Consider the following 11,447-nt stretch of genomic DNA (forward strand, 5'->3'; position numbering starts at 1 on the left):
ACCAATTCTGTAAAAGCAGATATAAACATTACAAAAGTGGTAACATTCCTGACTGCAAACAGATGATATGAGTGTTACTTACATTAATGATTTACCCTGCAGCATTCATCGGTCCATTGTTCACAAGTTACAATAATATACAGCGCTAAGGAAAGATGTATTTACTGTTTAACAGATCACTCAGCCTCCATAGTTAAAACATGCATTTTGAAGGCCTGATCAATATCAAATTTATTTATTTTTATTGTTTAGGAATGTTTTTCATGAGACATTTATTACAAATTACTTTTTGCAGTCACATGCTTGCATATATGCATACAGAATTTCCTGTCTTTCCATTTCGTAGCCATTAGCTGGGGTATTCCTATACAACACAGGTCCTCTTTTCATCAGTCTTGCTCTATCTCTTTGTGAAATTGAATAGCCTGTCTTGTTATGATAAGCCGGCAAAGCACAATCAAAGAGAACTCAGGGGAAGTCGTGGAGACAGTTTTCTGGAACAAAAAACAATGTTGAAGAGGCGTCTGTTTGAGCGGTCGGAGACGGAGACAGAGATGATTATGCGTGTCCTCTGCTGAAAAAAAATGACCGTTCTGTTTCCCGAGGCAGCCTGGTTCATAACACTGTCTTGTTGCAAAGCAGACATTTGACTTGGTGTACTGCTGATTTAAATAAATGCTAATTCCACTTCAGTCGATCTGAACACGGCTAAGAGCCTTTGAAATGGACCTGATAGAATGAGCTAAGACTGTACGGCACCATTAAAGATACCGTCATAAGATGAGATTAGCTTGGTCTAATTAGCATCTCAGGGTTCATCTCAGACTCCGACACGGCGAAAGCGGAGCACAAGCAAAGACCATCTATCAGCAGAACAAATAGAGGACAAAAACAACTTGTGTTGGTTTGCAAAACATTTTGCAAGTCATTTTTTTATTACTGTCCAGTGTCTCAGGTCTGTCTCGGGTCTGTTTCAAGTCGGGTCCAGTTTCAAGCCCGACTGAAGTCTCAGACTTCTGCTCCAGATGGGGGTTTGGCAGGGGGGGGGGGAGCTGTGGTGCTTGTGGGTCAACAACACCGATCAGAGACTTTGGGCTAAGATCAGACTTGTGCTGGTGCTGTGTGGCCGGATTTCCCCCTCAGTTCAGGGGTCACGGGGGTTCAGGAACTAAATAGACCCCAGCTGATACCGTTTCATATCCCATCACAGTGAATCTATAACAGTGGGCCAAAATGAACTCATAAAGCAGGTCAGCCTGCATTTGTGATTGATCTGCCAGTGTTTATGTCTGTTTTATGAATATTTTAATTTTAATTACCTGTATTAAAGCTCAACTGGTTCATTCTGGTTCTCCTAATATAAATGAAGGAAAAGCACTTATAAAAAGCAGGGACAGTGTGCAGCTAAGTGGGTGAGGGACCCATGCCACTATACAGAAGGTTGTGGGTTTGAATCCCGTGGCTGGTAGAATAATCATATCACTGCAGCAAAGCCCCTAAATCCGCCGGCTCTGGAGGGGCTCTGACCCATATGAGGCTTCGCAGCTGCTCAAGAAGAAAATGCGACCCAATCTCAGCATGATGTTAGGCTGGCAGCATTGAAAACACAGTGTACACACACACACATCATTTCCTCCCCGTTGGGTGCGTGATATTCTTAGGCCAGGTGAAGTTGTCCAAACTTGTATATCGAGCACAAGACCTTTATCTGCCGGCGCGAAGCCCCCAGCCCAGGGCTAAAGGGGGGTCCAGTTCCTCCGCTGCGTGGGCGGTGGCCTGAGCTCTGTGGGAAGAGTCACTTCAGAGGGTTTGGGTGTCATCGTGTGATGGAGACGCACTCGGGGGTGAGGGAAGATCAGCGTGGGGCCCACACAGACCTCCACGCTCCTGGCTGACGGGCGAGGATCTTTGAAGAGCGGCATTCGCACGAAAGAAGGACACATGTTTCGCAGACCAGAATGGCACTTTTGTTACCGTTACCCGGCAGCGTGGATGCAATCCCATCAACACGTGGTTTGGATTTTTTCTCTTTACGTGGCCGAGACAAAGGCCAGCATACATACAGGTCCTACCCCCAGTATTTGGGTGGGGAACCCTGCTGTACCGCCTTGTCTGACTCCCACTAGGAGATGTGATGGCTGATACTCACACCAGCCTCCCCCTCTCCCTGCCCCCACCTTGCTTGTCTTCAGGTCATTCAGTCATCATAAGCTCAGAAAAAAACCATGAAAACTAATTAATGCTCAAATTTGTTAGAAGTGATGCCTGGACCTGCTTTTTGGCTGCATTTTCTCCATTAGTGTCTGCAACCTAATCCTTGATACCTCTATGATTAATTTAGTTATAACGCCTCTTATAAACTATGGTTTATAATGGTTTTGTGGACCATTGGTCTGGCGAAGGACAATTCCGCCTTTATGTTCTTCGAAATCCTGTCTGACTGGCAGGTGGAAGATGGCATCTCCTCTATCGTGGCTGGTGGTCCGGCCTGACTGACAGAGATGGAACCGGGGCATACAGCCGCGTTATTCTGTGGTAACCTCGCTGCATTTTTGTGTATCTGCTGGTCCAAAGGCGTCCTCTAGAATCAGGACTGTTCACTGCAGACCATAAACACATTCAAGGGGTGAGAGACACAAATATGACAATGACAAATGTACTTTAAAATGTATTCAGTCTTCTGTGTTTTAATCCAAGAGAATGGGAAACCAAATAAAACTGTCAAAAAGCATGTCATTCCTCTAGAACAATTACAACAAAATACCTAGAATTTTGGCAAATTTACCCCATGTGTTTATAAGTATTAATGCTATATAGGGTCTCCATGCACATGAGTGTGGTGCATTTTACTTGCTTTGTATCTGTGTATAATTTATTTGTAGACAAAATAGGACAAGAAACACGATGTTCTGACTTTCTGAGTTAATGGCGGGTGGTACAGTCCAAACCGTGTGACCCCTCTTTTATGAAAGGGAGTGGTCTCTCCCTCTGTAACATTGATGATCCCATTTACACAAGTGTCTGTTTCTTATTCCTCTGCTTTTTTCTATTTGCCTTATGGACATGAGCCACGGCTCCATATCAGCCCTGTGAGGGGGGCACGCCTGCCCCCCCTGGGACTGGACCCTGGCTCTGTCCCGCACTTCGCCGGAATATTCTACCCGACATTCGCTGCAGTGTGGGGTCACGGAGTGCAGAGAGCGCTGACCTTTTGACCCCTGGGCTCGTTTAGTTTTTTTAATAAATGGAGAAAGAGGGGTTTTCCGTGCTGTCATTTTAATTTTTTAATTTTTTTGCAGGGGGTGTCGTTTTCAAAAAGGCAGCCATTTACACAAAATTCACTTCCAAGTGTGCCACTGGAAGTCACTGCTGTGAGCCTTTCGGTTTACCCGGCTGTAACCTGACCCGCAGGAATTCTGTGGTTCTCTTTCTGCCAGAGTTCTGGGGGGGTCTTTTGATTGGTTAACTTTGTATATATAAATGTAAAACCGCATTTGTTCAATTAGCATAACGCAGCAAACGTTGTACATGGTACAGAAGATTCTATGTTCCCGTTTTTGTTAAATGTTGTTTTAATTGACTTCAGGCAAATGTGGTTTAAAGCAAAATACAGGCAAATCACAGAATAATAAGACACTAATTTGCCTGCAATTTTGCTGCTGCAGTATTTTATAAAAGCACAGTGATGAACAAAGTCCTTTTTGTAAATGGCCGACTCTCACTACTGGAAGGTTTTTGATGGACACATGCTTTGCCTCAGCCGGGTGAGATTGAAAGATACTGTCCCACTGCAGGGCAGCTGAGAACTGGCTGAATAGACACGTTAAAAGCCTTGAAACTATGATGCCATCTATTGCTGGGAAAGACCTGTGCGATTATGTAGGGGAAACATGTTCTATGACTGGTCTCCTGATACAAGATATGTTGTACGAGATGTTTAGATATCGCTTTCATGATTGTAATGTAGCTGAATATCACAGTGACTTTTGCTGCCTATTTACAGCTGTCATTACGGTATTTTGTTTGGTTCTCTGATTGTGCATTTCGATGTGTTTCCAAAGTCTATCTGTCTTTGTATACTAGTGACAATCGTGCTATAATAGTGCCAATTAGCACTTGGAAACACCAAATGAAAAATGATATAAAACATATAGAACGTGCTTCATGCTTTAAATACTGGGGGGGGGGGCGTGGCAACATGTACTCATACAGTGAAAACATCAATGTCATATACTCAAAATCACAGTCAAAACAGCAGCATGTTATACACTTCCAAAATAGACTGATGAACCCCGATCATACTGGAACCTTCCGGAAAACCCCAGCCTTCACCTTGAGCCGCCTCCCACACAGCATCCTGCCATTGTATCTTGGGGTCAGACATGGTGGCAAACGGGGACAGCGGTATGGAAAGAGCCGCTGAAAATCCCCCTAATGCACCAGCCCATTGCCAGCGGTGGTCCACACAAAGCTCTGCTGTAACCTCATTCCTATAAGACCCTCTCCTCGGTCATGCTCATATATGTAAGTACACGGTGCAAAATCATACCGAAGAAAAATACCCCACCCCCTGACCAGCGCCCCCCTTGTGGTGTCCAAATGAACTGCGGTAATGCTACATCACATCTAAACCTGACCTACTTTCTAAAGGGCACATTGATCAGAAATTCTACTAACCAAACATATAACAGGCACATATAACATGAAATAAGTGCAATGCTACACAAAAAAACAAAGAACAATAGAAATCACCTATAATGTTTTTTGTTTTTCATATTGATGCAGTAATTGAGCTGATTAATAGGCACGTGGTCCTCCTCGCAATACCCTTTTACCTGAAACTAGATTCGTGCTCATCATAATTAAGCTTATTCACATGCTGAAGTATTAAGCGTTAGACATTTTCATTTTCAGTAACTGATGCACATATTTAGAAGGGTGTCACCGATTTAAAAACCAGTCTTTTGCTAAAGACATTCAAAAGTGCAGCGTTTATCTTTCCCATGCATGATCATTCTATAAACCAGGATTAAAAATGATGATCGTTCTATAAACCAGGATTAAAAATGATTGGAGAACCTATACACAATTGCCGCACAAAGGGATGTTCTGGATCAGAAGGCGGTCTGAAACAATTCCACCATATTGACTGAAGATGGCAGTCAAGAGCAGACATTCCAGCAGCACCCAGGGCCGACTGAATAGGGAAGCAGTTTGGGTTTGCTTGGAAAAAAAGGAAAGGAAAACAGCTTGTGTTACACATATGAGAGACATATAATTTGACTCCTATTCGATCACTGTCTTGCACTTCAAATACTGCGACAAAATATACTAAAATTATATACTATAATTGTAACGATGATCCAGCGCAAACTTTTGAGGAGTCAATCAGCTTTTCCCCTCAATCTTATACGTGCTTCTGTCATTCCTCCGCTCTCATATCCAGGGGCGGATTAACCTCGCCGGGGGCCCGAAAGAGATGCTGAAGCATAAAGAGAAATGAAACCAAATTTAAAATGATACGTCAGTATACAGTAGTAGTTAACACAGTGTTGACAGTTTTGGTGGTAGAACTCACCAATTTGGGGGCGGGGGGGGCGTGTGTTGGCTGTCAGTAAAGTTTGTCGATCGGGGGCGGGATTGGCAAATCAATCAGCCAGATTTAATAAGTCTCACTGTTACGTTTTCTCTGAGGAGGGGTGGGCCCCCTGATTTTGCAAAGGCTTTGCGCTGTAGCCGTGAATAGCCCATGCATTAATCTGCAGCAGCCTAGTTCAGCAGGGGATGGGGGTGGATGGGCGGGGGCACGCCTTGGCACGTGGGTGCAGGAGCGTGGAACCCAGCTGGGCACGGTCGGCCAGCCCCCCCCCGGGCCAGTCAGCCCACTCAGTGCGCCAGCAGCAGCCCCCGCTGGATTCCTCTGCGTCCTGCAGTCACTAAGATCCCACATCATGCATGCGGCACGTCTCCCCACGGTCCATACAGAAACCCCGCTGCAGGACGCCATCATTTATTCTCCGTTGATACCCGCGGATTATGGTGATTAATGGAAATTCTTGCAGGATTAAAATTCCTCTGGTTTGTCCTTTGTATTTGCTAGATCGGATTTGTGTGGCAGGATACCCAGCATGCCCCATCGATGGTGTTTCTGGGGGGGGGGGGGGGGGGGGGGGACGAGTACCCAGGGGTCGCTATGGCCACCTTAAAAATAATCCGCCCCCCCTATCTTTTCCCTTCTCTTATCATAATGCTTTAACAGTGAGTTAGCCACACAGAAGCTGGTCTTTATAAACTCTTGTTAAATTGGGGGTGGTAATGCACACAATGCATGACAACCATTCCAGCAAACACAGATAAATACAACAGGTAAAAATTCAAGATTCTTTAACTGTCACATGCATAGTCATACAGGTACAACATGCAGTGAAATCACTGCATGTTTTGACTGTGCAACTGTTACAAAGGATATGAAAGGAAATAGAAAGGACAGATAAATAAAATATTAAAATAGAACTTTGAATATCATATGGATATATACGAAATATAAAACGGATTTGAAACAGATTTACAGATGTGCGATATGCAGTTATAAGTTATACAGTTAAAGTGCATTGTATGGAAAGATGACAATGAGTATGAGACGCTGAGATGGTTGCTACTCCAGTATAGTATAAAAGTACTATAATAATACTATAACCATAACGCCATATATAGAGAGAGGGGCGTGTCCTGATTGAGGAGTCGAATGTCCTGGGGATAGAAACTCCTTCTGAGTCTTTCTGTCTCTATACGGTGAACTTATAGAGACCTACAACAGAACCTTCCCATCCCCACGGAGTAAGCAGACATACAGAGAGCAAGTAATTCAAGAGGTCCGAGGATTGCGAGACAGTAATATGAATGTTCCTCAAACCTAAAATACTCGAAGAGTTTCTTTTTGGAGGATCAACTTCCTAAAACGTAGACGTCTTTTGTATGTTCTGGAAACGTCTTCATCCTTGCATCTTATTGGATGGTTTACCTACAACGCACGGGGCCGTGAGTGAAGCGTGCTAGAAGCAGGACTATAGATGAGGTTCCAATGACTCTGTAATGGAGTCTCGATGTCCAGCTGTGTGGTTTGTCTAGGGTCACCATATGTCCCGGTTTCCCTGGGCACGTCTGGGCAGGTTTTCAAAAAAAATCAGCGGTTTGTCCAGGTTTGGCACTGCAACCCATATGACCCAGTGTGGCAAGTTACAGTGAAGTACCAAGTGAAATAAAATACATCAATTTTCAATATACCAGTATACCAATTTTCAATAGTCACAGACACGTCCTCTTCTTCGTCTGACCAAATATGATGACCCTAGGTTTAAGCTAACTGTATGACCTGTGCATTATTCGGCCAATACGATGCAGGCAACCAGCTCTGTCAACTCAGAGCAATACACTGACTGTTGCAGTGTGTTGAGTTAGCCTTACCTTCGCAGTAATAACAAAACTGGAAACCTTAGTGTTGTGAGAAATGAACCCTCTCTACCCCAGCTCCTCTCCCTAACTCACCAAAGAATCCCTTCACTGTTTTAGTTAGTGATCAGAAGCTTTATTTGTTTCTGATGAAAACACAACCTTCCTTCCCTGCTCATGTACACCTGTCAGGCCTCAATCATCAGCTCAAAAATTGCCACCGTCACCAACTGCTGCAGGCGACTGAATAAGAAATAGTGCTTCAGGCACCTGCAAAGTTTACTTCTTTGGTCCCAGTTATACAATGTTAGACCAAAAAATGTCACCATGCAGTGATCAAGATCAGAGATCCAAGGGCAGGCTTGTGGTTTAATTGGTTATGTTAATCAGCTCCTGTTCAAAGGCCCTAGTCAAATAAATTTTGTAGTATATTTGAAATTTTGAGTATTTGAGTTTTGCCATAGTTACAACACACTATGAGCAAGGCATTCTGGGATTCCTGTCTCGTGCTTTAATAAAATACAAACGATAGAAGTTTGACTAATTGAAACGATATGGGAATTCCGGGCCACCTACACAATGAAGCACGATAAAACACTTTTGTGGCCGTGAACGTTTAGGGCATAAGGGCGTCTTTTCCTTTGAGTTTTGCTGGGGCGGCTGGGATGTTGCTGGGAACTGAGGTGGTGCCTCCTCTCCTGCTGCTAATGGGTCGGACTCCATGCCAAGCTAAGCTGTAGGGCGTCAGGACGACATGAAGCCAAGTGGAACGGAAAACGCACAGGAAGCTAACAAGACGGGGGGAGACGGCACAGACAGAACGCGCTCCCACAGACGGCTGGGAAATGAGAACCGAAAAAGGGGAAGTCATCTAAGCAGAGTCCTTCACCGATGGCTCCAGTGCTACGGGGATCAGCGCCAGGCAACAATGTTAGAAAGAGTCTCTACGTTTTCTGGAGTTTGCGTATTTTCCCCATCGTTCCTCTGGGTTCTCTGGTTTCCAGTTGCAGTCCAAAGACATGTAGTTAGGAAAACTGGTGTCTCTAAGGTGTGTGTGTGTGTGTGTGTGTGTGGGGGGGGAGGGTCATGTTATATATTCCATTGTGGGAACCAAATGTCACCACAATGTGATAAAACCCTATTATCTTCAAGTTGCGGGAACCATTTTTCTTTCTGGTTTCCACAAGGGGAAACTCAATTTTATAAAAATCCGTGAATGCAAATGAAAATGAAAAATAAGTATTTTGTTCGGTTCGGTTGTTTATAGTTACGGTTAGGGCTGGGTAACGGTTAGGGTTGACATTGGTGGGATTAGGGTTTTGCCCATAGGATTGAACGGAGAGTCCCCACAAACATATACCTTATATATGTTTGTGTGTGTGTGTGTGTGTGTGTGTAAGTGTCTCCCCCTGCCTTGTGCCTCCCGGGATACATCGTAGGCTCTCTGTGACCCGAATTCAGTAAACAGCCATGACAGACGGCTGGATCTCTCTCTCTCTCTCTCTCTCTCTCTATCAGCACTATATGTCAGGGAACATACTTCAGCACAACAACAAAGTCTCAGTCTCTGTTCAAATTAAAACTCAGACAGGCGCATTTGCATTGCTAGGCACCGCTTGGGAATCTCACTGCAGCATCACTGTGATCTCCATAATGTCACAGGGAAGCAGGGGCCTCATGTTCACACACAGAAGGGGCTTTGTTGCCCACGGCGACACCGGTCGGCGTAGTAACGTCACGGACGCAAGTCCAACTTTGTTTCACCGTGGGATAGCACGGAAAACACTACACCATACGCGGACCTCGAGTATATAACGTGTCGAATGTTTCACGCAAAATTTCACGCAAAAGCTATCACTTTTCTGCAGCTTTACAGCTATAAATAAAAGTCAGACGCACGCCTGACTGATGCTACTGCGATGTGTCTGGTGTTGGCTGGACCTGCCCATTCGGCCTCGGTGTCTGTAGACTGTATGAGGAAGCACAGTAGCAGGCCTGTATAAAATTCTGTGCTGTAGCTATGGCTAAATGCCACTTCCGAAGGGCGCCAGGCTGGGCCAGCTTCTGGCCTTCGCTTTCAATGAACACATGGGATGAATTAGCATCTAAACACAGACTCCAGTTTCAGGATAAAGAGCTGACACAGAACTATCAGTAGCCAAGGTAAAATGAAGGCTAATTAATGAGTTGTAACTATTATACGCTATCCTGTTAAAGCTTTGAGTGCTACACCCCCTACATGGCTGGGAAATGGGTGTAAACATAAAGTATTATTTTGATTTAGAGTGAATTGTCCCATATTTTTTGGACAGATTCCCCAAATAACTAACAAAACGACCTGTTCATTCTCCATTGTTTTGGGGTGGCAGTGTAGTTTCATATGAAATTATGTGTGTTATAAGCTTAACCTATCACAGTTCCTGTTGTGTGGTGGGAAAGCGACATACAAAGGTGGCCAGGAGATACAAATGTTTCAGGTCAAGGCGGCCCAGGAACTCAGAAAAAGGAACTAGGTTCCGGAACTTCGGAGGGAAAGTGCCTATTACTGTACTATACCGTATCTACTGTCCCCAAGCTTGGTCCAGGTTGATAAACATGATATAAACAGATGGTTCCATATTGAGATCTGAAGCTGTCTGTTTAGTTCTGGTCTACCACCATTATCCAACTGCTCTGAATTTCAAAACAAGCTTGGCCAGGGTGTGAAGGCCAGCCATATGGACATCTCTTAACATCTGCATTTATATTTGTCATCAAAGTCAGAAGGTATAAGGTACCTTCAAGATTTCAGATGGGCAGAGAGGAAGGCCTTCCAGGATTTCTGTTTAGATAAAAAAGCTCAGTCAGAATTCACTGGGCACTGAGCTTCAGTTTGAAGAAATTTATGAACAACTGACCAAATATTTATAACAATGAGTCTCTAAGGGTGAGTGGGATCATCTTTCTAAATTCAAATTGTTTAATGATATTGTAAGCAGTGTAGATTTGGTGGGAATCCTGATCTAGTTATTGTGGGAATAATGAAAATGGTTTCATTTATAGTAACGAGTGGTTGTATATATTTCTTGCTTTAAAATAATGTCTCTCGAGGTAACAGCTACTGGGCTTGAGTAAACATCCTGTGTTTCATTAAAACACACAGAACACACTTCAGCTTGTACTCCAGAGATCAGATTTCGACGGGAACTGATTATGAACTTGTCTGTTTGATGTAGTCCTCACTGGCTTGTTTAATTAATTTTACAAAGGTCAGAAGGCATCAGTGAGACCAAAACTTGTTCCTTTAACAGGCTCTGTGTGAGATTTTGAAGAGCTGTGATCTTCAGTCATTCCAGGTTGCACGACACGTAACAGTCATATTCATGGCACATGTACTTCCTACAGCTGCATTTTAATACTTACTGACTGCATATTGTCTAGTTTTGTATGGTTTTTCATGATCTGTATTGTTTTACACCGTTCTGTATTGTTTTGCACTATTTTATTGTTTTGTACTGTCTTGTATTGTTTTGCACTGTTCTTTTGCATTATTTTACACTCTTTTTTATTGTTTTGCACTGCTTGTATTGTTTTACACTGTTGTTTTGTTTTGCACTGTTTATATTGTTTTGTACTGTCTTGTAATGTTTTGCACTGTTGTTTTGCATTATTTGTATTATTTTACACTCTTTTTATTGTTTTGCACTACTTGTATTGTTTTGCACTGTTTGTATTGTTTTACACTGTTTGTATTGTTTTACACTGTTGTTTTGTTTTGCACTGTTTGTATTGTTTTATACTGTTGTTTTGTTTTGCACTCTTTATATTGTTTTACACTGTTGTTTTGTTTTGCACTGTTTGTATTGTTTTACACTGTTGTTTTGTTTTGCACTGTTTGTATTGTTTTACACTGTTTGTATTGTTTTACACTGTTGTTTTGTTTTGCACTGTTTGTATTGTTTTATACTGTTGTTTTGTTTTGCACTCTTTATATTGTTTTACACTGTTGTTTTGTTTTA

The sequence above is a fragment of the Paramormyrops kingsleyae genome, chromosome 4 (assembly GCF_048594095.1).
Source record: "Paramormyrops kingsleyae isolate MSU_618 chromosome 4, PKINGS_0.4, whole genome shotgun sequence".
NCBI lineage: Eukaryota > Metazoa > Chordata > Actinopteri > Osteoglossiformes > Mormyridae > Paramormyrops > Paramormyrops kingsleyae.